The sequence below is a fragment of the Engystomops pustulosus genome, chromosome 2, assembly GCF_040894005.1.
Source record: "Engystomops pustulosus chromosome 2, aEngPut4.maternal, whole genome shotgun sequence".
NCBI classification, from domain to species: Eukaryota; Metazoa; Chordata; class Amphibia; order Anura; family Leptodactylidae; genus Engystomops; species Engystomops pustulosus.
The window spans coordinates 167,252,419-167,278,466 of record NC_092412.1 but is presented as its reverse complement, the minus strand read 5'-3'; the positions used below and the strand labels follow the sequence as shown (position 1 = coordinate 167,278,466).

Sequence of the window (26,048 nt, the reverse complement as noted above, 5' to 3'; positions counted from 1 at the left end):
ATTGTCTGTTTGGAACTGCAGGAAAAGTGCTGAGAGACTCTGCAGAGAAGCTACAATGATAGTCTGAATTTGCCTCAGGGGGCCGATACGATTGAAAGATGTGGAAGAATAGGTAGCAATAAGTTACTGCTTCAAATGCCATGTTGGCACTTCACGGTAGATAAGTGGATTTTGGTTGTAGTTTGGGCACTCTGTCTCCAAAAGGTTTGCCATCTCTGACTTAGACCATGGGGCTCTGATGTCTGGAGGGGGGGGGGGACTCCTCAGCTGTAGATTGTCCCTCACCCTCCACAACAACATCAGGGCTCTCTGTGTCACCAGCCATAGACTGTACCTGAGATTACTGCTCAGCTAGGACATTATTAGCCACAGAGACATCAGCAATTTCACACATATCAGCAACATCATCAACAGCATTATCCTTCTGCAGATCACTGTCCTGAATATCCTGCTCATACATACCCCTCACAACACAGTCCTGTGTAGATACACCCTGAGGTGCGACAGAGTTACCTTCTGGTGTGAATCCAGATGATGTGTCAGCTCACTGCAAAAAATCTCACCCTCCCTGCAAGGAGAGGATGCAGTAGGGAAGGATGCACAGAGGGACAGAGTGTCTGAAATTCGACACAGGGGTGTGATAAATAGGACCTGGGGAAGCCTTAGGCCCCTTCCACACTAGCGAGTGTGATGCGATGAACTCGCATCACACTCGCAACGCAAGCTGCCGGGAACGCACGGCCCGAACGCTGCACCGCGGGAGTGAACTCAGCATGTCAGTTCACTCCCGCGGTGCAGGGTTCGGGCCGTGCGTTCCCGGCAGCTTGCGTTGCGAGTGTGATGCGAGTTCATCGCATCACACTCGCTAGTGTGGAAGGGGCCTTATACTACTAAAATACCTTGCTAGTGTTACCTAACACAGCAGATGTCCAGGCTTCAAAATATCTCGCCGCATTGTCTCTAAAGGCTTTAGCTGATTTTCCCTCCAATTTTCAAACATGAGACAAAGGGGGACATGTATCATTATTTCTGCTGGTCAAATTGTCTCATTTTTGCGACTTATGTCATATTTGCGACTTTTCACCTGTCGTATTTCAAGTACACCTTGGTCTGCACCTTGTGCATCTTATGTATCCTAGTTTCCCAGATGTTCCGGGGCCCTTTTCACTTATGTATCACTATTTTTGCGACTTTTTAGGCGCAAATCTGCACCTGGTCCTGGTTTCTTCATGGACCTAATTTTAACATGTAAATTGTAATTATTTCACATGCTTTAACTGTTTAACATTTGGCACAGTAACCTCTTTTGTCAAAATTCTTACATTTTTGCATTTTGTTTTTTATTGGTTACTTCTAAGGGTGAGGTTACATGTAGAGGTTTAATTGCGTTATTAATGCATTTTGAAACTAATTACAGAATCTAAGGAGAGGTGATTTGCCTTATTTCATTACTGTTAATATTGTTTATATTGTGTTTATTTATTTGTGTTTCATATTGTGACCTCAGGGCCCTTTGCACTTCCGGTTCAGCAGCCGCACAAGGCATCTACTCTTGCAGGTGAGGTTCTTTTCTTTGATTGGGGACCCCCACTGCACATATGCATTTAAACGCCACATGGACTCACACCTCTCAAACTTTTGCCCTGATGAAGTCACCTTGTGAGACGTAACGCGTGGGATAAATTCTCACACCTCCTGGCTGAGTTGGGTGTTCATTACCCCTCGCGCATTCCTTGGTCTGTTTATTGACTGACACACCTTGCGAACCTTTTCATCTGACAGGTTGTATAGAGAGGTTTTTAGTATATACCTATCTATCCTATTCACTTGTGATGTATCTCATCTGTTTACATTATTGTTTACAAAAATTGTTTACATAAACACCGCAAAGTGTATACCAGTACACTTTTTAAGTGTTTTTTATCTGTTTTTTGGTCTCTTGTTCTGTGTATGTATTCTAATAAAGATTGTTAAAGATTGTTCTTCTTGTTCTTGCTACATTTGTGTTTATAAAACGCAATATAAACGCAGCATTAACGCATGTGTTAACATTGTGTTTACTATGCGTTTTGTAAATTCAAATGTTAAAAGTAATGAAATAATGCAAATCACTTCTCCTGGGCTGTTGTAATTAGTTTCAAATGCATTAAAAATTAAACATGTTAAATCCCAAATTTCCAGTAGTGTCCACTCCTGTATATAACCCCCTGACATGGCTTTTGTGCACTCCTGCATATAACCCCCTGACATGGCTTGTGTCCTCTCCTGTATATAACCCCCTCACATGGCTTGTGTCCTCTCCTGTATATAACCCCCTAACATGGTTTGTATCTTCTCCTGTATATAACCCCCTCACACGGCTTGTATCCTCTCCTGTATATAAGCCCCTCACATGGCTTATGTCCTCTCCTGTATATACCCCCTCACATGGCTTGTGTCCACTCCTGTATATAACCCCCTCACATGGCTTTTATCTTCTCCTGTATATAACCCCCTCCCATGGCTTGTATCCTCTCCTGTATATAACCCCCTCCCATGGTTTGTATCCTCTCCTGTATATAACCCCCTGACATGGCTTGTGTCCTCTCCTGTATATAACCCCTCACATGGCTTCTATCCTCACCTGTATATAAGCCCCTCACGTGGCTTGTGTCCTCTCCTGTATATAACCCCCTCATATGGCTTGTGTCCTCTCCTGTATATAACCCCCTCACATGGCTTGTATCCACTCCTGTATATAACCCCCTCACATGGCTTGTATCCACTCCTGTATATAACCCCCTCACATGGCTTGTATCCTCTCCTGTATATAACCCCCTCACATGGCTTGTGTCCACTCCTGTATATAACCTCCTCACATGGCTTGTATCCTCTCCTGTATATAACCCCCTCACATGGCTTGTATCCTCTCCTGTATATAACCCCCTCACATGGCTTGTGTCCATGTGGATTTGAGACATTTGAAACAAAAAGTCTCAAAAAGAAGACAAAATTTGCGCCTGCCAGGATAGGAAAAACTGAACATGTATCACAAGTAAAAAGACATGATCATACATAAGGTGCAAAAAAGAGCCGCCAAATGTCTCTAAAATTCACCTCAGAGAGACCAAACTATGATACATGGGCCCCAAAGAGTAATAAAAACTCTTAAACCAATAAGTTGATTAGGGACAGTTATGGAGTCATGGTCCATCTCAGCCCAAAGGCAACTATAGTTTTTGGATTTTTTATTGTCAGAAAATCACAGTGGCCCAATTCCCGAGGCTCTAGCATCTTTGGGTCCAGAGATATAAATTGGTATCAATGCGATCCAAGGATTTAGCCGGATACAATGATACCAGAACCATGACTATACGTCTTCCCTTTGAGAGGCTATGACTTCTCTAGGGTCTGGGACGTAATACCAGGTAGGAGGGACCCTTGACCCCTCCTAGGGGTGGACAGAGGTGTGTCTGCACCTGATATATTCAAACACCTTGTCTTTTTCTGGGAACCCATTTAACATCAAGAGCAGAGGAAGATCTTAAGGTGTGGACTGACAGGTTACATTAGACCCACACACAAGGTAACCAACTTACTGAACTGCTGATACTTGTAGCGCTACCTGTGTACTTTGTAATCTGCTTAACTGTATATATATCTATTGTGTGTACTGTTGATCTAGTGTGCCCTCAAAGCAATTAAAAATAAAATGTAACCTGCGTTGCTTTTTTTATCTCGATCCACAAATCCCACATCCAAGTCTCGCTTATATACATGCTACCAGGTTGGTTCCTCATCCTATATAATCCCGTTATAGACAGAGCTTATATTAAAGGAGAACAGGTCATAGCTCCTTGGGTTGATAATATTCTGTTTCACTAAAGCTAGTGAAAGAAGTCTTATAGCCATTCAGGGCTGTAATTTATTGTTGTGCCTTATCCATAAGTTGCGTGGACAACTTTAAATCACTTCCTGCGCCTCCCAGAACCCATGCATTCTGGGAGTGTCTATAAAAGGATAACTAAGTGACCTTGCGTACCCATTAGGGGTCCAAAACGCCACAGTTTCCTTCGCAAGGGGAGAGGGCCAGTTTCAAGGAGTGCAGTAAATATATTATACAGAAGTTGTCATTTGAAATTTTTCTTACAGGTTAGGAGCCATGTAAAAATTCACAAACCTAATTTCAAACGCCACATAACACATACATGTTTTTTAAACATATTTGGCACATATAGTACTATGTCCACAGCAACCTGTGCCTTGATAAAAATAGCACTCTGGTGACCTTTTAAATCTGATCTGCAACAGTGAACACAGGCAGAATAACATTTGCACATATTGGCTAGCAAACACATAAGTGGTACTACAGTACACATGATAACAGAATAATGATTATTATTATTTATTACAATTGTTGTGTTATTATGTAAAGTGTTGTAAATACCGGTCATGCAAATTCACTTACCAACATGAGGTATCACGATGCGGCAAAGGTGGGGACATATAATCATCAGTTGATGACAGTAGAAAGACAAGTAAGCAAGGGAAAACAGGAAAAGAAGGTGCAATTAGTTTTTGTCTGGGAGATGAATGATATTGTTGTATAGATATTAGGATCACAGTAATTTTAGAATGGTCAAAATAATCTTGGCTTAAAAAAATATTAAGACAAAATGCTAGAAGATTACTTTACACACAAATTCAATGGTAAGTGTGGTCCCTTTAAGTAGGCCCTTTTTAATTTTTGCTGTTTTTCACTTCCCACCTTTCAAATGCAATACTTTATTTTAATGTTTATACAGACGTATAACATATGTGAGACAATTCATATTATAAAGCATCACTATTTAATTTTTCAATTTAATTTAATGTCCTGCAGCTCATGCCCCCCCAGTATTAAGCCTGCAGCCCCTGACTCTCAGTATATAGCCGGCAACCCCTGCCACCACTAAATATCCAGCAGACCATGCCCTCACAAGATTATAGACAGCAGCCCATGTCCCCCAGTATATAACCTGCAGCCTCTGCCCCCCAGTGTATAGCCAGTAGCCCCTGCCCCCCCATTATATAACCTGCAGCCACTGCCCCCCCCTCTCTCCCCAGTATATAGCCTATAAGAAAAAAAAAAAGTGTACTCACCTTCTGACGTTCCCCCGCAGGTCACCTTCTTTCCATCTATGTCCAGCATCAGTTCCGTGTCCGCGCGAACCATCGTATCAGCCTCTCTCTGACACCATAGCATGTTCCGATGGCGCCGCACACACTATAATGTCAACAACAAACCGTGCGGGGACACGAAACTGAACTAATGCTGGAGATCGATGGAAAGAATAGCGCCTGTCAGGGGGCATCAAAAGGTGAATACAAATTTAGGTTTTTTTTTATATATACTAGGGTATAAGGCGAGTAAGGATTTTTCTTTTTTTTTTTTTAAACTGGGCCTATATACCCTATTTATATTGATTTAACAAATGAAAGCATGAAATCCAGTACACTTAGTAAGCACATAGTATACTTGCACACATCTTAAATCACAAGATTAAATATCTGACGCCATATGTTCGCATATAATAGCTATACATATATACGTGCTATCTCTAAAAGTTGCTAGTCCATTTAAAATTATATATTCAAATGAAAAAATAAATAAAAAATAGAAAAATAAATAATAACAAAAATAAGAAACACTTGCAGGGGATGACTCTTCCAGATTGAGTCCGGAAATACGAAATTCTTACATACCAAAGTAGGGGGGTCTATTTATTATAATTCCACAGCCCAAGCGGAAGACATCCAGGGCTGCCATATTTTGAAGGGATTATGGGATTTGAGGAAACTGTATGCCAAAGCCGCTTCATATGAATATATCTGATTAATCTTAGTTATAAGATCTTCTAATGTAGGAATAGAAGATTTCGATCTCCTTGTTATCAGGATCTTAGCAATTGTAAGAATTTTAGTTGCCAGCATTTTGTTGCTATAGCGTAATGGCAAAACTATTAACAGCATTAACCCATTTAGGGTTTTCAAAAAGTCTGCATTGAAATAGTTCACTTAATAATTGGAATACTCTGTGCCAAAAGTGAGACCCAAACTCTGGAATTCTAAATAGACCATAACTAAGTGATAGGAGCCAAAACAGCAAATAAAACTGAGTAGAATTGTAAAGTAAAGGGTTAAAATAATATTGTATACACATCACTAGGGGATTGAAATTTGAACATTTTCTTTTATGGGCAAACCTGGAGGCCCAGATAGCCCAGGACATGACACATTTATGGGTTTTCATTTAATAATAATAATATAATAATAAAAATATTTGGGGTCTCCAGTGCTGGGCTGCCCTTCGTGGCGAGCCGGTGGCCATACGGCTCCTGCAGGGGTCCGCAACGGCCGGCACATTGTACGCCGATTGTACGCCGATTGTACGCGTGATGCCCCACTTCCGGTGACCGGAAGTTACGTCACGGAGACCTCGGCGCAGGAAGTGGGGCAGCCTGGGAGACGGGCTGCCCCTGATGACGTCAGACACCGGAAGGTGAGTATTTTAGACGCCCCTTCCAAGCCAAATTTGTAATGCGAAATTAGATGCCTCATGTAAGAAAAGCCTGTGTAAGGAATGCTTAGACAGGATCCTTAAGGAAGAGAAGCCCTCTTTTTTGTATGAGTTAAGGACCATTATGAGGGAAGAAATTAAAGCCTCTAAGGGTCCCCCCCTGAAAAGACCCCGAATTAGTCCCAAATATGTAGACCCGGATGATGAACAACCTTCATGCTCATACGAGATAGAGTCAGAGGACCAGGATGTTTTTTCACAACCTCAGGTGGTTAATGACCCAAAATTTTTGTTTGCCAATGAAGATTTGGATAGCTTAATAAAGGCCCTAAGGCAGTGATGGCGAACCTATGGCACGGGTGCCAGAGGCGGCACTCAGAGCCCTTTTTGTGGGCACCCGGGACATCGCCCCAGCACACCAGACAGGGCTCAAAGAATCTTCCTGCAGTTCCAAGCAACTTAAAAGATGCGTTTTTCAGTCATATTTTGATACTTCCTTCGCTACTTGGGACTGTAGGAATAGGGAGAATGAATAGACAGGGCTGAATTATCTTTGGAGGACCTACAGCTGTAAATTTTTCATCTTTCTACTGTGTTGCTGTCCTCAGGAGGCCAATATGATTGAAAGTTGTTGAACAGGGAGCAATAAGTTACTGCTCTAATTTTTAGTTGGCACCCCGTGATAAATAAGGGGGGTTTGGGGTTCAGTTTGGGCACTTGGCCGCTAAAAGGTTCGCCATCACTGCCCTAAGGGATACCTTAAGAATTGAGGATAAAGTAGAAGAAAAATCCATGGTAGTTGAATTATTTGGGGGACTGAGACAGAAGAAAACAAGGGTGTTTCCTGTTATAGAAAATGTTGTTGACGAGTGGAGAGAGCCAGAGAAACGGTTAAATGTCCCTAAAGACTTTAAAAATCGCTTACTGTTTGACCCAGAAGAGACCAAATTGCGGGAGAACGTACCCAAAGTAGACATTCCTATTACCAAGGTTGTAAAAAAGACGGATTTGCCGTTTGAGGACTCCACGCAACTTAAAGATGCAATTGACAGGAAATCGAATTGTCTACTTTGGGAGTCTTCTATGACTACAATTAAAACAAACATTGCTGCAACCTCAGTATCCCGCACTCTCCTCTTCTGGTTAGGGGTTTAGAAGACCATCTCAGGGAAGGCACCCCTAGAGAAGAAATTTTGGATTCACTGCCATTACTTAAATCTGCCACTGCCTTTTTAGCTGATGCCTCAGCAGAGTCAATTTGCTTTGCCTCAAGAGATGCCGCCCTCTCGAATGCTACCAGAAGGGCGCTCTGGTTAAAACAATGGTCGGGGGCCATTCTTTCTAAAGCAAAACTTTGCAGCCTTCCTTTTTCAGGTGAATTCTTGTTTGGATCTGAGCTAGATGAGATTCTTGACAAAGCTGCGGATAAGAAGAAAGGTTTTTCTGAACCTAAACCTACACCAAAAATGCTGTTTTTTTGTGGCTTTAGAGCAAACAAGGACCAGCCAAAGAATAAAGGGAGATCTTCCTGGAAACAGGGCTTCTGGAATAGCTCCAGGGGAGGAAAGAATAAGCCATTCCTATTCAGTTCCTCGAACAAACAAGAAAAGAAGCAATGACGCCAGGGTGGGGGGGGGAGCTTAAAGAACTTTCTCCTCCAGTGGAAGAACAAAACAAACAATAGGTGGGTGACTTCCATTATATCGTATAGAATTTATGTCTTCTCCTCCTCATCGTTTTTTTCTGTCCAGGCAATCCTCAGGAAGTCTGACACATCATCTTTGGCAGCAAGTGTCTACCCTGCAGAATCTGGATGTGGTTTGTCCAGTCCCTCCATATGAGAAAGGTACGGGTCACTACTCCCCCCTTTTCCTAATAAAGAAGCAAAATGGGTCTTACAGGTTAATCATAAATTTAAAATTCTTAAACAAATGGGTGACATATGCCAAGTTCAAAATGGAGTCCATAAAATCTACCACCCCCTTAATAAACCGCAATGCATTTTTGTGTACTCTGGATCTCAAAGATGGATACTATCATATTCCCATTCATGCAGATTCTCAGAAGTTTTTGCGTTTTGCAGTGGTTTCTCCCTTACAGCCTTACCATTTGGTCTTTCTTCAGCTCCCCGAGTCTTTACCAAAGTCATGGCGGAAGTGGTCAAATACTTGAGGACCAAAGAAGTCCTAGTGGTCCCACACCTAGACGATTTCTTACTAGTGGGAGACTCGGTAAACCATCTAGAAAAACAAAAGAAGGTGACAATAGAAGTTCTTCAGGAGTTGGGCTGGATTATAAATTTGGAAAAATCCGATCTTGTTCCCAATCCCATAAAATAATTTTTGGGAGTATCCTTAAATTCATTAACCCAAACTTCTTATCTTTCGCAGGAGAAAGTAGACAGATTACTTCTGAAAATCAAGGACTTCCAGAAGAGGAAATACATCTCGATACGAGCAGCGATGAGTCTTATGCGGTCCATGACCTCCTGAATACAATGTGTAGCCTGGTGCCAGAACCATACAAGACCTCTACAGTCCTGGATCCTGTCAAAATGGGACTAAGATTACCATCACCTGAACTTACGGCTAAAGATTCCTTCAGCAGTAAAAAAAATCCTTAGACTGGTGGAAGGATCTCGATCACCTTCAAAGAGGTGTGAACTGGGTTCTCTGGCCAATAATCCAGATCCAGACAGATGTCAGCACCTCAGGTTGGGGAGCTCTTCTTCCAGGTAAGTATGTTTAGGGCATCTGGTCCCATTCAATGTCTCGTGCATCCTCAAACGAAAGGGAACTGAAAGCCGTCCTAAAAACCCTGGAAGCCTGTACCAAGGATCTAAAAGGGAAGCACCTAAAGATCTTCTCCGACAATACAACTACGGTTGCATATTAAAAGAGACAGGGCGGAACAAGGAAGCTTCAGAACATTTCCCAGAAAATATTTTCTTGGACAGAAGAAAATGTTCTTTCAGTTTCAGCAGTCCATCTGAGAGGCTCAGAGAGGTATCAGACTATCTCAGCAGGACACCTATTCTCCCTCACGAATGGAGTCTGAAATCCGAAGTCTTCCAGGAGATTGTCCTCAGATGGGGAAATCCTTCCATCGATCTCTTCGCATCCAGGACAAATTCGAAAGTCGAGAAATTCTATTCCCTAAATCCGAAGGAAGTTCCTTGGGGTCTGGATGCCTTCTCCCAGCCTTGGGATCAGGACCTCCTCTATGCATTCCCTCCAGTTCCTCTGATCAACAAAGTTCTCCAGAAGTTACTATCCAGCCCGGCCAAGCTGATTCTAGTAGTTCCATTTTGGACGAAGAAAAGCTGGTTTCCGCTTCTGGAAAAGCTGGCTCTAGACCTTCCTTTCATCCTTCCCAAGATTCCAGACCTCTTGCACCAGAGACCAGTCTTACACCAGAACCCAGGGTTCCTGAATCTATCAGCCTGGATCCTGAAAGCGCCTTCCTGAACACAAAATGACTCTCCTTTAAGGTAATAAAGACTTTGAGGAATTGTAGGAAGCCTGTGACCCATGCTATCTATCTTAAGATATGGAATAAATTCTGTGCCTGGTCAAAAGACCAACCTAACCAAGATTCTCCTAATATCTGCCAGGTTCTTGATTTCCTGCAGGAGGGTTTCGACAAGGGATTACGGCCTAGTACCCTGAAAGTCCAGGTGTCAGCTTAAGCGCATATTTTGATACAGCACTTGCGGAAGACAGGTGGGTAAAGACAGGGCCGGCACTATGGGTAGGCAAAAATGGCAATTGCCCCCTGAAAGTGGAGAATCTCTTCTTTCAAATGGATCTTGAATTTTGTTTCTAGGTGCCAGGGATCCAGAGATATTCAGGTTTAAAGTGAGAGTATCAGGTGCCATTTTTATATATAACAATCACTCCCAACGGCAAATTAACAGTTAATATCTCTGTTTTCCTTACACTTAGAAACACAAATTTGGATTCATATAAAAGAGGAGACTCTCTTCTTAGGAAAAAAGAAGTGATGTTCTGTGTCACAAAGCCAAAGATACAGCCCCCTGAAGTCCCCCCCCCCCCTCTCACCAGATTCTTAGCCATCAGGCTGCAGGGAGAATTTGCTGCACACAGGAGCTGCTGCTCCTCAAAGATAATGGAATTTCTAGTTGAAAAGCAGATATCTAGTTATTACAGTTTTAGTGATATTGTGAATTACATTTAGGAGATGTGAAGGTAAATATTTTCTGTTTGGAGAACATTTTTTGCCATCAAAGTCAAATTTTAACTATTTAGTTTTTATAAAATGTTTGAATCAAAATTGCATGAAGGCGCCTATGTCTATAAACTCTTTAATGCAATTTTGAAAATGGGGCAAGTGTCTGCCCTCCGAAAATATGTGGTTTGTTGGGTTACTTTAATTTTTTTTGCTGTTATTTTGAGTTGAATTTTAAACGCCAAAATTGTAAAAACTGCTCAGGTCAATAATGTGACAAAATATCCAGAAATACCTGACTGTTGAATTCCCGGGTGAAGATGCTTATCATCTCTGTCCTGTCTATATATCTATCTCCTATAATCTGAACATTTATATATCTCGCTTTTTCTCTATTTATCAATCAATCTATTTCTGTTCTAGTGTATTTCTCTCATATCCATCTACTGTATATATCATCTACTTTATAGTTCTGCATCTAGAAATCTCTATCAGCTTTCATATTTATCTTCTATCATAATAATTAATAATTCTTTATATAGCGCACACAGATTACACAGCGCTTGCCAAATCAGTCCCTGTCCCCATGGGGCTCACAATCTTTTCAACCAACCAGTAATTTTTTGGAGTGTGGGAGAAAACCGGAGGACCCAGAGGAAAACCACACAAACATACAAACTCTTTGCCGATGATGACCAGCGCTGCAAGGCTGTAGTGCTAACCACGGAACCACTGTGCTGCCTATCATCAATCTGTTTATCGCCTTCCATATTACAGTTTGTTTTACCATACTAAAGGGAGCCACTTACTGACTTGTCATAAAATTGTTTTATTTTGGGGCTCCACTTTTAGTTTTGCCCAGGGCCTCAATTTGTCTAGAACTGGCCCTGGGTAAAGAGATTCTTTCAGGCCTGTACCCGCTTAAGACCTACTGTAAAGGAATCTTCCCCCCCAGTGGGACCTTTCCTTGGTCTTAGATGCATTAAGCTCAGACCCCTTTGAACCCAATGATTCAAATAATATACGTTTTTAACGCTTAAAACAGCATTTCTAGTTGCCATCATATCCGCTAGAAGGAAAGGGGAACTTCAGGCCTTATCGATTTGTGAACCTTCACAGGAGTCAGGAGATCATATTGCCAACCTTATGTCGTCAGCCAAAGAATGCTACGGAAGAGTAGTGGCATCTCCTAGATGTAAGGCGCTCAGTACTTAGATACTTAGAGGTCTCAAATCCCTGGAGAAAGGACTCAAACCTTTTTGTTCAATTTGCAGGGAAAAATAAGGGAAGAAAAGCCTCTAAATCAACTATTAGCCAGTGGATTACAAATGCGATCAGGGAATGCTACGGTCTTAAAGGTGTTCCTATTCCTATGAAGTTAAGGGCTCACTCTACCCGAGCAGTCTCCACATCTTGGGCTGAGAGAGGGGGAGCCTCCATTGATGAAATTTGCAAAGCAGCCACTTGGAGCTCAAATTCCACCTTTGTTAACCATTACCGACTGAATATAGCCATGGCAAAAGATCTGGCCTTCGGCCGTAAAGTCCTACAAGCTGTGGTCCCTCCCTAACTGGGGATAATTTGGTATGTCTCCAGGGGGCCGTCACGGGCAACGAAATGGAAAAAAGGAATTAGTCCTCACTGGTAATTCGGTTTCCATAAGTCCACCATGACGGCCCTATTATTTCCCTCCCTTGTTGTTTTTTTTTTTTTGATCAACTCTTTATTTATTTTTGTTTTATCTTTAACAATCACAGACAAAAACATCTGCCCAAACATGGGCTATATACATGTCCAATGAAAGGAGCATTAGATGATAGATGTTATTAGCCTTAAAACCACAGAAGAGACATATGGGGAGAAACAAAACAAAACAACAATCCTGTCACATTAGCTACACACGTTTAGGAGATCATGCGGAGAAGTCAGAGCAGACGGCCTATGAGCCTTGACTATTAGTCATACAGTGAATGTCCCATGGAGACCAAACTGATTCAAATCGATCCAATTTGTTGTTCAATTGAGCAGTCAGTTGTTCCATTGACCTCATATCCTTGATACGGGCATACAGATCTGTCGAAGAGGGTGGGGCCATTCTTTTCCAAAACAGGGAAATCAAACATTTGGCTGTCGACATGAAGGAGCAGCCTGGCTTTTGGACCCTTGATGTTAGTGGGAGGTAAATTCAGTAAATATACTGTCGGATCTAAGGGGACACTAGTTCCCAGGATCTCCTGCAAGAGGGTTTCAATCATATTCCAGTAGTTTACTATAACTGGGCATGACCAGAAAATGTGGTATACAGAACCCACCTCCCTGTCACATCGCCAACAGGTACTTGAGATAAGTGGGTTAAGCCTGTGTAGCAGTTCAGGGGTATGGTACCAAAGAATGAGGAGTTTCACTTGGTTCTCTTTATAAAGAGAGTTTATGGAGGCCTTTTTAGCGTTCGACCAGATAATCTGCCATTGTTCCATAGAAAATTTCCTATTCAACCATGTTTCCCATTACGCCATATACTTATGTGTGGGCTGAGTGGGTCCCACCGGAGAGTTTAAAATGCTGTAGATGTTGGAAATTAAACCCTTGGAAGAGGGCTCTGAGGCACAGATAAGCTCAAATGGAGAAGGGGCGTGGGATCTCCCCCGGACCCATATGAGATGATATATAATGTTTAATTTGTCCGTACTGCAAGATTTGGCCCCCTGCAAGAGTCGGAAACCTCTCTACCAAGGTGGCGAAGGGAAGAATCAGTCTGGTGTGTGCGTCCGTATAGTCCTTAATCTGGAATAACTTGGCCTCTATCCAGGGTTTAAAACCTCCTGAAGTCACACTGTCTGGGAGGTGTGGAGTAAAAAGTACCGGGGAGAGTGGCGACCTATGGGTGGCTAGTTGGAAACGCACTCTGCATTTAAACCATATATCCCTCCCTTGTTGTTTTGATGGTTTCTTCTTGTAAATACTGTATGTGAATATAACATGCTAAATAATACTTTTAATACTCTCAATTTCCTGTCCCTACAGAGGAAGGGGAAGCAACCTCCAGGGGGCCGTCATGGTGGACTTATGGAAACCGAATTAACGGTGAGGACTAATTCCTTTTATCTCTGGTGTTATTTATTATTCCATGCCGTGTACTGGGAAGCTAGAAAAAAATTCCAAATGTGGATAAAATGGAAAAAAAATGTTTGCGCAAACGTTCTTGTGGGCTCAGTTATTACGACTTTCACTATGCTCTTCAAATAACACCTCTGCTTTATTCTTTGGTTCGGTATGGTGTGTTTTAATACATTTTTCAAAAATGAATTTAATGTATACAAAAAAGACGCTAATTACTTTTTCATACTTTTGTATACGGAGCAGTGTTAGGTGTCACTTTTTGTAAAATGAGCCAACGTTTTCATTGCTATCAATTTGAGCTCTGTGTGACATTTTGATCACTTTTTATTAAAATTTTTTATGTGATGTAAAATGGTGTAAAAGTCGTGTTTCAGACATTTGGGCTCTATTTTCCGTTATGTGGTTTACCACAGGCAATAACCGGTTTTATATTTTGATAGATTGGGCATTTTGAGACGCGGTGATACCTATTGTGTCTGTGACTTTTACTGTTTATTACGTTTTATATCAGTTCTAGGAAAATGGGGGTGATTTGTACTTTTAGGTTTTAACCTTTTTTTAAAATTTATTTTTAAAACTTTTTTAAAACTTTTTTTAAACTATTTTTTATACCCTCTGGGGATATTAACCCTAGATGGTCTAATATTCCTACCAAATACTGCAATACTACTGTATTGCAGTATATGGCATTTTAGCACAGTTTGTAATGAAACTGCAGAAACCAGAAAGCCTCGGGTCTGATGAAGATCCGAGGCTGTCATGGCAACCGATCGCCACCCACAACCCCCCCCCCTGCAATATGCAACAAACCCCACCTGTGTATGAAGAGGTCTCAGCCCTCAGCATCAGGTCTACCTAAGATTGCAGGAAGGTGTGGACAGTAAGATTATCATTGGAGCCATTGGAGTTCCTGCTCTTGGCCCCATGTTTAGGGGGTTGTCAAGGGAAGCTCCAGTGGCAATCCAAATTTTCCTTCCTTCTGTAAACGATATTTGTGTCCTCAGGACCGTTCAAAGCTGTTGGTATATCATGGAGCAAGAAGATTGCAAGATACTGCTTAATTTGCAGTGTTGGCACTTTGCAATAAATAAGTGGGTCTGGGTTGCAGTTTGGGCACTCGGTCTCCATTAGGGAGTATGACTGACATAGGCAAATGCTAATGGGATGAAGTCCAATAAAATCTCACATGTCAGGAAGCATCTCACAGGTCCCTTAACACATTGATGACATCATAGTGTGTGCATGGGCTCAAGAAATGCCAGAGGTAAGTACAGAGTTGTTGTTTTTTTTAATATAACTGGGGATGCTGCTGGGCATATCATTAGTGAAGAGGGGTGTTTCGATAGTGAGGGGAGGCTGTTACCAATCCATTAACCAACATAGGCTTATACTCAACTTAATAAGTCTTCCCAGTTTAATGGTAAAATTAGCTGCTTTGGCTTACAATCTGATCCGTATATAAGTATATACACTTACTGCTCTTAGCTATAAGAAAATAGAATGAGTTAACAAATATTTTGCACAAAAAAAAATCACGACTCCTGTATCCACCCATGTTCAGTCTACCTTTCCTATTAGATGGCTTCCCTAAAGTGGAGTATTGAGTGATGTATACTCCAGCATGTCTACATGTTAGCCCCCCCCCCCCCAGTTATGCCAGGAATGTGCACTGTCAGTCCTCACTGTAGTTCTGGTATTCTATTCAGTCACTGTCTTCTCCTTATCCATTAAACAGAAAATAATCCTGGCACTCCAAAGGTTGCTTGCTTAAGTGATGTTTTTATTGTGACAAAAACATGTAACATTTCGACCTCCATGAGGCCTTGTCAAACATTGATTGCTGCTTGCAGAAGAGGAAGAGCATGAAGAGCGTAAGTGTTCTGAACTGTTGTGACTGGGAAGGCTATAGGTTGCTGTTGGACTACAATGATATTATATAAAGCACAAATACAGTTAGTAGCTACTAAACTATAAACCAACTATTTTCTTAGATAAAGCATGGTATCATGTCCTGTAATCCACTCTTTGCACAAAGACCTCAGAGATCTTTGATACAGATTGCTGTCTGTAAATCCCCACTACTGGCACGTATCTGGCCTACCCTGCACTTGTATTCTATGCATTACATGATTGCACGCCATACATGAGAGGGCATTTCCCTAGCCTTCAGGAGAAGTGTTTTTCTGCAGCATTTTTCGGGAGTTGTGAGCATGTAGCTCCTCGTGAAAAAAATTCAATTCGGCAACCAAAACGTTTTAATTCATCAATTTGATTATTCCATAGAATAGCAAGATTTTCATCATAAAAAACAATTCTTCATGTACCGACCAGTTATATTCATAAATTGTTACAGTATTTTTCGGACTATAAGGCACACCGGAGTATAAGGGGCACCATCAATAAATGCCTGCTAAAACGTCTAGGTTCATATATAAGGCGCACCGGAGTATAAGGCGCATCTCATTATAAGGATGAATGACCAGCAGTTGGCAGACCTGTGCACACTTCAAGGCAGCTGTTGTTTGTAAGTACGGTTCATATATAAAGCGCACTGGACTATAAGGCGCACTTCTTATAGTCCGAAAAATAAGGTACTGTAAATGTGCTGAAAATCCTCAACTCGGCTTAAACAATACACGAACCTAGCACTTAAAAAAACCCCAAAAACTTATATACTCACCCTCCGGCAACCCCGATGCGCAGCGCGGCTCACTGATTTCAGCGCGGCTCCTCTTCTGTCTTCCGCTCCTGTCTTCTTTCTACTGTAACAGCTTGCAGGGCGCAGCCATGTTTCTTCCTGGGAGGAATCATGGCCGCTCCCTGCAGGCTGTTACAGAAGAAAGAAGACAGGCGGGGAAGACAGAAGAGGAGCCACGTTGACATCGGGGAGCCGCGCCGGGGTTGCCGGAGGGTGAGTATATAAGTTTTTTGGGTTTTTTTAATGCTGGGCTGGCTGTATACTACTGGGGCAGGCTGGGCTGGCTGTATACTACTGGAAGCTGGCTGTATACTACTGGGGGCTGGCTGGGCTGGCTGTATACCACAGGGTGCAGGCTGGGCTGGCTGTATACTACAGGGGGCTGGCTGTATACCACAGGGGGCAGGCTGTTTACTACAGGGAGCAGGCTGGGCTGGCTGTATACTAAAGGGGGCTGGCTATATACTACTGGGGGCTTGCTGGCTATATACTGGGGGGGTCTGTGACCAATGCATTTCCCACCCTCGGCTTATACTCAAGTAAATAGGTTTTCTCAGTTTTTGGTGGTAAAATTAGGGGTCTCAGCTTAAAACCGGGTCGGCTTATACTCGAGTATATACATCGTGTGTATCTATATCCCGAGGAGATAGTGTTATATTTATCATGCCCAACAGGGGTCCTAAGTATCCACTTGGATTGAGCTATATTAACTCTTAGGCAACTGTAATTCTCCCCTTCATTCACAAGATGTCCCAAGCACACCCATATTAATTCTTATGCGGATGTAATATATATTTCTTTAACAGGGTGTCCTCAGTGTACCTACATTAGTTTATGTATGAGTTTAGTGTTTGAATTTATACACAAGATGTCCTCGGTGTGCATTTTATTTCCTTTACAAATGTAATGGTTATTGCAGTTTTACACTTGTTCCACAAGATGGCATATTGTTTTTTTCTTGTTTTTATTATGCCTGCTCCTTTTTTCAAACTACGGAAGCGGGTTCAAAAACGTTACCATATTTTGTCTAGCTTGCTGGATGCCGATGATGCATAGGCTTAACTCTAGGTAAGGAGAAAATAACTAACAAGAGGTGCCAATCCAATAGGTAGAATTTAGGATTTTTATTGGTAAAAACCAGGGGTACTGTAAAAGGCAAGGGTAACGCATTTCGGGGCATATCATATAGTTAAGAAAACATTTGAGAAGATTATATGAATAAGCCAGTATAAAATATAACACTTAAGTGTGCAAAAAATGTATTAAAAGCTGCAGGGTAAAGTGCATCAGACAGCGCAAATAATAAGATTGTCTATGTACGTAAAGGTAAAAACATACAATGCAGGTAAATCTCTTTCTCTCTCTTTCCGAAGACGATCAGCGATCGGCACATTGTAATGAATGAGGAGGAAAATCCCCATATACTGAAAAATAGTAAAAATAAAAAAAAGTAAAAAAAATAATAATTTTAAATCGAAAAATTCAAATCAACCCCCCTTTCCCTAGAACTGATTTAAATATAAATAAACAGAAAAAAATCATAAACACATTAGGTATTGCAGTGTCCGAAAATGCCCAATCTATCAAAATATAATAATGTAACAGAAAATAGCGCCCAAAGTTGAAAATGGCACTTTTTTGCCATTTTAAAACATATTAAACATTTTATAAAAAGTGATCAAAAGGTCGTAAAGTCCTAAAAAGCGAAGCATTGAAAACGTCATCAACGTCATCAAAAGCCGCAAAAAAATTACACCACCCACAGCTCAGTACACCAAAAGAAGATGGCAAAATATTTTTATTTTTTATTGTACAGGAAGTTTTAATTTTTGTAAATGTATGAAAACCAGGCTTGGACTGGCCTGCCGGGATACCGGTCAAAACCCCAGTGGGCCCTTATCATAAGTCACCATCTCCTGCCTGTGTCTGTGCAGGCACATTCAGCTGAGGCTGGAGGAGGGGGGTAGCAGGGGGGACTATGACGTCCTGCAGGAGGGAGAGACAGGTTCTCTGCTCTTCCCATAGCAGCGCTGGGGCAGTGAGTAAGACATTTCCTCCTCACTGCACTGAGCACCCCAGCCCCTGCGTCACTGCAGGAGAACATGGCCCCTGATTCACTGGAGGAGCAGACAGTGAGCTGTCACTAATTACAGACCAGAGGACGTGGGCCCCCTAGTAGTCACAGTGGGCCCCCTTCCTCCTGGTCATGCTGGAGTGTCCTCCCCCTAGCACAGCACAGGCTGCCCTTATGTGCAGGAGCTCAGGATGGATGAGGAGCTGCTGCTCTCCCCATGATGGCTTCCAGCACAAGAAAAAGGTACAAAATAAAAGTGCATCACATTTACACACACACAGTGCACCTCATTACATCCCTGCAATGTGTACATACGTATAGAATAACAGTGCACTCAAGAACTACAACTCCCAGCAGTTGAATGAGATGATGAAAGTTGTAGTTCTTCAATTGACTGTATTAAGTATTGATGTAGAATAAGGATTGATGTCACACGTAACGCTGACTCTGTTTAGAAATGGAATTAAAGTGCACAGGGGCAGGATGCGCTTCTATGCAGACGCATGTGATCGGTAACTCGCACCCAGTGTCTTGTATTGTCCAAATGCTGAAGGAATCCAAGCGTTACATGTGACCCCGTGTTACGTGTGACCGCAGCCTCAGTATTACCAGCATATCCCTTGTTACGTGTGACCGCAGCCTCGGTATAACCAGCATACCCTGCGTTACGTGTGACTGCAGCCTCAGTATTACCAGCATATCCCGTGTTACGTGTGACCGCAGCCTCTGTATTACCAGCATACCCTGCGTTACGTGTGACCGCAGCCTCTGTATTACCAGCATACCCCGCGTTACGTGTGACCGCAGCCTCTGTATTACCAGCATATCTCGCGTTACATGTGACCGCAGCCTCAGTATTACCAGCATACCCCGCGTTACGGGTGACCCCAGGCTCAGTATTACCAGCATACCCCACGTTACGGGTGACCCCAGGCTCAGTATTACCAGCATACCCCGCATTACGGGTGACCTCAGGCTCAGTATTACCAGCATACCCCGCGTTACGTGTGACCGCAGCCTCAGTATTACCAACGAAACCCCCCCACCCATCATGGTGTCCAAAATGCAGATTCATCACCATTTCAATGCACACAAAGATTTGAATAAAAAGTGATGAAAAGCTTTTTCACTTCACATATCACTGAAAATGTCAGCTTCTCCAGCTCAGTACATCAAAGTTTAAAAAAAAGTAAGAGGTGTGTGAAAGATGTAAAACTGAGCCTGTAATAAAAATAATGCAACCTTTTTGTCATTTATACCACATTTGGAATTTTTCTCCAGCTTCCTAGTACACTGCACGTAAAATTAACCCTTCAAGGGTTAAAGGCCAGACCATTTTCATCTTTGATTTTCCATTTTTACCTCCCGGTGTTATTTCCATGTACAGAGCTGTATGAGGCTTGTTTTCTGCATAACAAATTGTACTTCTTAGTGATGGTATTTTATATTCTATGTCACGGACTGGAAAGCAGGAAAAAATCCCAATGCGGTAAAATTAACAAAAAAAAAACCCACTTATGCCATTTTCTTGTGGGCTAAGTATGTTTGGCTTTCACTGTATGCTCCAAATCATACCTCCCCTTAATTCCTTGGGTACGTGTGATCACGAGGACACCGAAGTCATAAAGCTTTTATTCAGTTTTTATATAAAAAATGAAAACCTTTGGTACAAAAAAAAAAAAAAAATGTCTTAAAGGGGTTTTCCCACGAAGACGGGATAGGGCCTAACTTACTGATCAGTGGGGTCTCAGTGCTGAGGGGTCCGACCGACCTTTTTTTACTGTATTTTTAGACCGTAAGGGTTTCTCGTTCCTACCATTTACTGCAATATAACTGCATTGCAATATGTGACCACCAGGATGAAAGCCTGTATGCAAATGAGCCTGAGGGGCTCCAGGCTCCTCCACAAGTGTTATTGGAGCCTGGAGCCCCTCAGGCTTATTTGCTTACAGCCCTTCATCCTGGTGGTAGATGTCCTTTTACTGCTCACAGTGGCATTTTGTAGGTTAATACCTGTGATTGGTACCAGCAATCCATTTAGGGGGATATTCATCGGCCATGCCCCCATGTGTTGCCGGATACCTGGAGAGACTTGGGGTGTTGTCACACGTTGTCACATCGGAATCACAACCATAAGATGTGAGAGCGCCCTGAGGCCTCTTGATGTAACTGCTGTAAAAAGCAGCCGCCCGGCAAAACCATACCAGGTCCATCCTGGTATAATTTTGTGTAAAAACAGCAAACAAAAGTTTGCGGGTTTTTCAAAATAATTCAGGCATGCCCCGCGCATCAGCCTACACCCCTTCACGACCACATGTCATGGAGGTGGCGTAGTTGCTTTTATAATCGCAAATTCTTCATACAACCCCCTGGTGTATATGAAGAGGACTCAGCCTGTGAACCTTCTTCATATACAGGCAGTCCTTGGGTTATTTACAAGATAGGTTCCTTAGGTTTGTACTTAAGTTGAATTTGTATGTAAGTCGGAATTGTATATTTTATAATTGTAGATCCAGACAAAATTTTTTTGTCCCAGTGACAATTAGATTTTCTAAATTCTTTGCTGTAATGAAACCAAGGATTAATATCAATCAATAAAGCTTCATTACAGACACCTTACAGCTGATCATCTAGGACTATAGTAACATCCAGAGACTTCACCATAGGTCACAGTGGGCAGATGGGTCCATCTGTAACTAGGGGTTGTCTGTAAGTCGGGTGTCCTTAAGTAGGGGACCGCCTGTACCTGAAACCTGTTAAGGACATACATGTACCATGTGCAGTCCTTAAAGGACATCTATCACCAGATCAAGGATTGTAAACCAAGCACAATGACATACTCATGTGTGCCCCCTCTGGCAGGATCTGCTCTTCTTTTAGCTTCCTATTCCCTTGTTTTTACAAAAAAAAAGTTTTTAAATTATGCAAATGAGCCTGAAGGCTCAGGCTTCATAGGCCTTAATGGAACCTAGAGCCCCTCAGACTAATTTGCATAATTTTGAAAGCCCTTTTTTCTTAAAAACAAGGGCATAACAACCTTAAAGAAGAGCAGATCCTCTGCCAGAGGGGGCACACACCAGTATGTCTGTATGTTTGGTTTACAATCCTTGATCTGCTGATAGATCACACTTTGCAGTTCTTGATCTGTTTCAATTCCATTTAAAAACGCAACTGGGAGGGGCTCATTCCAGAACAAAAGCGTTTCAGTAGAAAGACATGTGTTCTGGCAAAGCCCCTCCCTTTTGCGGTTTCCAATGCAGTTAAAAACTCATCAAAAACAAAAAGTGTGCACGGGGCCTGAGGCTTGTTTTCTGCAGGACTGTTGTACACGTCCCCATTCACTTCTATGGGCTCATGCACATGGCTGTGAATTTCACAGCCCTGTTTATGAGCCGACTGCCTGAGCTGCAAATGACAGAGCAGGTCCTAATAATGTTTGCGATTCAGGCTATTATTATGTACTTACATCCAGATGACAAGCCACCCTCAAACAATGTTCCATGGGACCATTGTTTCCATCCCAAGAACTGCACAAGTGTAGTGTGCAGAAAGCCTGAGGCTGCGTTCACACATTACGTTTTTTTTGTTGCAGAAATTTAAAGTTTGTCTGCTGAATGGACATGCATTCAAATGGAAGAGGAACAGATCGTCTTTCCAAAGCATTGAATATGCAACAAAAAACGCAATGTGTGAACATGGCCACAGGCTCCATTCACGCAATGAAAATTTATATAAAAATACATGGGGGTGTATTTATAAAATACATGGGGGTGGCTAGCACGTATCAATGAAGCAGCTGGTGGGCCCCCAGAATTAATTTCACTGGTGGGCCCTTGGCACCCCAGTCCGACCCTGATCAAAACATTATAAAACCTATACAAATTTGGTATTTGGTATGTAATAAAGTAGACATGTCATTTGGGGCGTACAGTAAAATCCGCAAAATCCAAGCCCACAAGAAAATGGCACAAATGCTTTTTTTTAACAAATTGCATTGCATTTGGAATTTTTTTCCTGCTACCCAGTACATGGCATGGGATATTAAATACCACCATTTTGAAGTGCAATTTGTTACACAGAAAACAAGCCATCACACAGCTCTGTATATAGAAAAATAAAAAAGTTATAGATTGGGGAGTGAAAAATGAAAACGCAAAACCGAAAAAGGGCTACGGCGGGAAGGGTTTAAATCAGATTTGTATAATTGAGAAGAGTTATGAGGCGGGAGCGTGGCTAGTGAGTGGACGCATTGCAGGAGAGCTCTGCGATCTCACCCACAGAAGCGACCATAAGCACTCAGTATGTTACTGATCAAAATGCAGGGGAACCCGTTCCATAAAGCACCAGGGCCCACTGGAGACATCTGGTGACATGGGAAAGCCCAGGAGAAATGGTACGGCACCAGTAAAGCTGAGCTCCATGTTCCTGGCGCGCAGCCAAGATGGCGCCGATTCACCTCCACGCGACTCCCTGCTCCATATAAGCACAGTTGCCTTTCAATTCAGCCCCTCTATGCCATATTTGGGAGACAATTGAAACGTACCACCTCAGCGACTTCCTAATTGACTACTTTGTTGCCCTTATTCCAGAAGCAGAATAAAAGACCTTTTAATAGATAGGGCACACAGAATCCCTAAAACTAAAAGTGTGCCTGTCTCTGCACCAAGAGACGTCATCACAAGAATCCATTTCTTCCAATTCAAAGAAGCGATAGCTAAAGCCACAAGCAGCAAGAAAGATTTACCAAAACACGTAAAAAAAAAAATATCATAGTATTTTCTGACCTATCTGCAGCAACATTAAGCAGTCGAAGAGAATTCACCACAGCCACTATAGCAATGAAAGAACACAACATCGCCTACAAATGTGGATACCCAGTAACCCAGTAAAGCTGCTAATCTTCAGGAATGGAATCAACTACACTCTCAACTCCCCTAGAGAAGCCACCATCATTCTTCAAGAAGAAGACGACCTTGGGGAAGACTGCTACTCTGGAAAAGGAATGGAGCAGCGGTGCCTGAGAGGACCACTCTAATACTTCGCAATATCAGCGGAGTTAAGGAAAATCTCGCTCTATCCCCTTCGTACTACAAACTCTGTGATTCTTTTCACCTACGAATTTCTCCCTGGCACAACTTACTGTATAATGTTACCTGTTAATCCTGTTATATTCTACATGTGTAAAATTGTTTGTTTTCTGTATTTGCGACACAAATTTAGCTATTCAATAATGTATCTTGTATAGATGAAGCGTCACTGTCAGCATCTATTAACTCCATCCAAAATTACTTTTAACCTAACAACTATAAATACCAAAGGGTTAAATAGTCCCATGAAAAGACCTTTATTTTGGAAAGAGGCACTAGCCTTAAAAAGCGACATGATATGCACTCAAGAAACCCATCTCAATCCAGACGATACCGTTAGACTTAAACATAAAATATTCCTTCCTGTCTTTTCCGCTCCAACAGAAAATAAAAAAAGAGGGATCTCGATAGCCTTTAAAGACACTGTGGCCTTTCATCTTACAAAATCTGAAATAGATGCTGACGGACGCTATATCTTTATATGCTCCCAACAAAAAACAATACCCCTTTATCATAATAGATATTCATAAGATATTAACTTTACCAGGTATACCAAACCCAACTAGAATTAAATATAAGAAGAAGTGGAGCTAAGTATTACTGGCAGGGGAACAGAGCAGGCAAACTCCTTGCAAATAAAATAAAAAATAGACGCTTAACACAAAAAATACCTTACATTTTAGACCCAAACAACAAAAAAATCATTAACCCACAAGCAATTGCGAACGTCTTCAGCAACTACTATAATGCCATATACAACTTAAAAGATGATACCTCTACCCCACAACCATCAGAAACCCTACTCAAGGATTTCTTTGCACAAATACCACTGCCCCAAATCACAGAACAGCTGCAAATATTATATCGTCCCATTAACAGTGAGGAACTTGACTATGTAATAAAAAATGCGAAGAATAACAAAAACACCAGGCCCAGACGGGTTATCCAATAAAATACTTCAAGACATTCCATAACACCTTAAAACCCTATTTTCTCAAGACACTAAAGTCTATAGTAGAAAGAAAAGTGATCCCAGAAGAAATGCTGCAATCACTAATAATCACACTCCCAAAATCGGCAAATCCCCAGACCGTCCTATGAACTTTCGACCAATATCACTTCTCAACGCAGACTTAAAAATTTATGCCAAAATCATTGCTGATAGATTATCCGACATAATTCCACAACTTATCAATAAAGTACAGGGTTCATAAAGGGCAGGCAAAGTCTAGACAGCACCAGAAGAATGCTGGACATAATTCAAATCCAAATTCTCTGCTCATCTCTTTGGATGCTGAAAAGGCATTCGACCAGATCTATTGGAAATTCCTAAACGCAACTGAGGAAGGCAACATCTTGAACAGTATACACTTTTATACTCCAAACCAACAGCCCAGATCTACATGTCAGGTTTCCTCTCAGAGAAAATCAAAATTACAAACTTCACAAGACAGGGTTGTCCCCTTTCCCCTCTAATTTTCACATTGACCATAAAGCCCCCTGCTGAAATGATTAGGAAATCCCCACTAATTTCACTAATGAAAATAGGAGACACTGATCACTAAATAGGCCTCTTTGAAGATGATACAATTTTGATTCTCTCAAATTCCCTTCAATCCCTACCGGCAGCAATGCAAATCATAAACAATTACAGCCAGGTTTCTTAATACAAACTAAACACATCTAAATGCCAAGTACTAAATTCCTCTTTCACTTGTTAAACTATTAAAAATCGCATACAAATTTCACTGTGAAACTTCCATTATCACATACTGACATTTCCCTTTAAAGAAACCTCTAATATCAACTACAAACATATTTTAAGCAAAATTAAACAGGAACTTATAATTATTTTTTTTTTACCTGCATTATAAGTTTTTACCTTTACGTACATAGAGAATCTAATTATTTGCGCTGTCTGATGCACTTTACCCTGCAGCTTTCAATACATTTTTTGAACACTAAAGTGTTATATTTTATACAAATTTGCTTATTTATATAATCTTCTCTAATGTTTTCTAAACTATATGATGTGCAAACCTTTAGGGTCTGGAGAAGAGGGAGGTCCTTCCTCGAAATGCTTTACCCGTGGCTTTTCCACCACCCCTGGTTTTTGCCAATAAAAATCCTAAATTCCACCAATTGGATTGGCGCCTCGCGTCTGTTTTTTGCTCCTCATTGATGATCTACTACACTGGGCTTTCCATTTCCAGAATCTAGGACGCTGTGCTGCCTCCATTAATACAGGCTTTATTTAAGCCTGCCTCCGGTAACCTCCTTATCTCAGGGGACGAGTACTAGTGGGCCAACCTATATTTACTGTGTGATTACTACTCTATGGGA

The 26,048-nt window shown here is 41.7% G+C and overlaps 1 protein-coding gene and 1 long non-coding RNA gene across 2 annotated transcripts in view; one reads left to right on the top strand and one right to left on the bottom strand.

The window, feature by feature from the left end:
• The window catches only part of SYT2 (synaptotagmin 2), a 371,992-nt gene that overhangs the window by 212,081 nt on the left and 133,863 nt on the right, over positions 1–26,048 (bottom strand). The window lies entirely within an intron of this gene.
• LOC140118859 (uncharacterized) lies at positions 886–25,852 on the top strand. Its single transcript, XR_011853271.1, has 3 exons — positions 886–1,558; positions 13,751–13,810; positions 23,208–25,852. It is a non-coding gene; the product is annotated as an uncharacterized lncRNA (long non-coding RNA).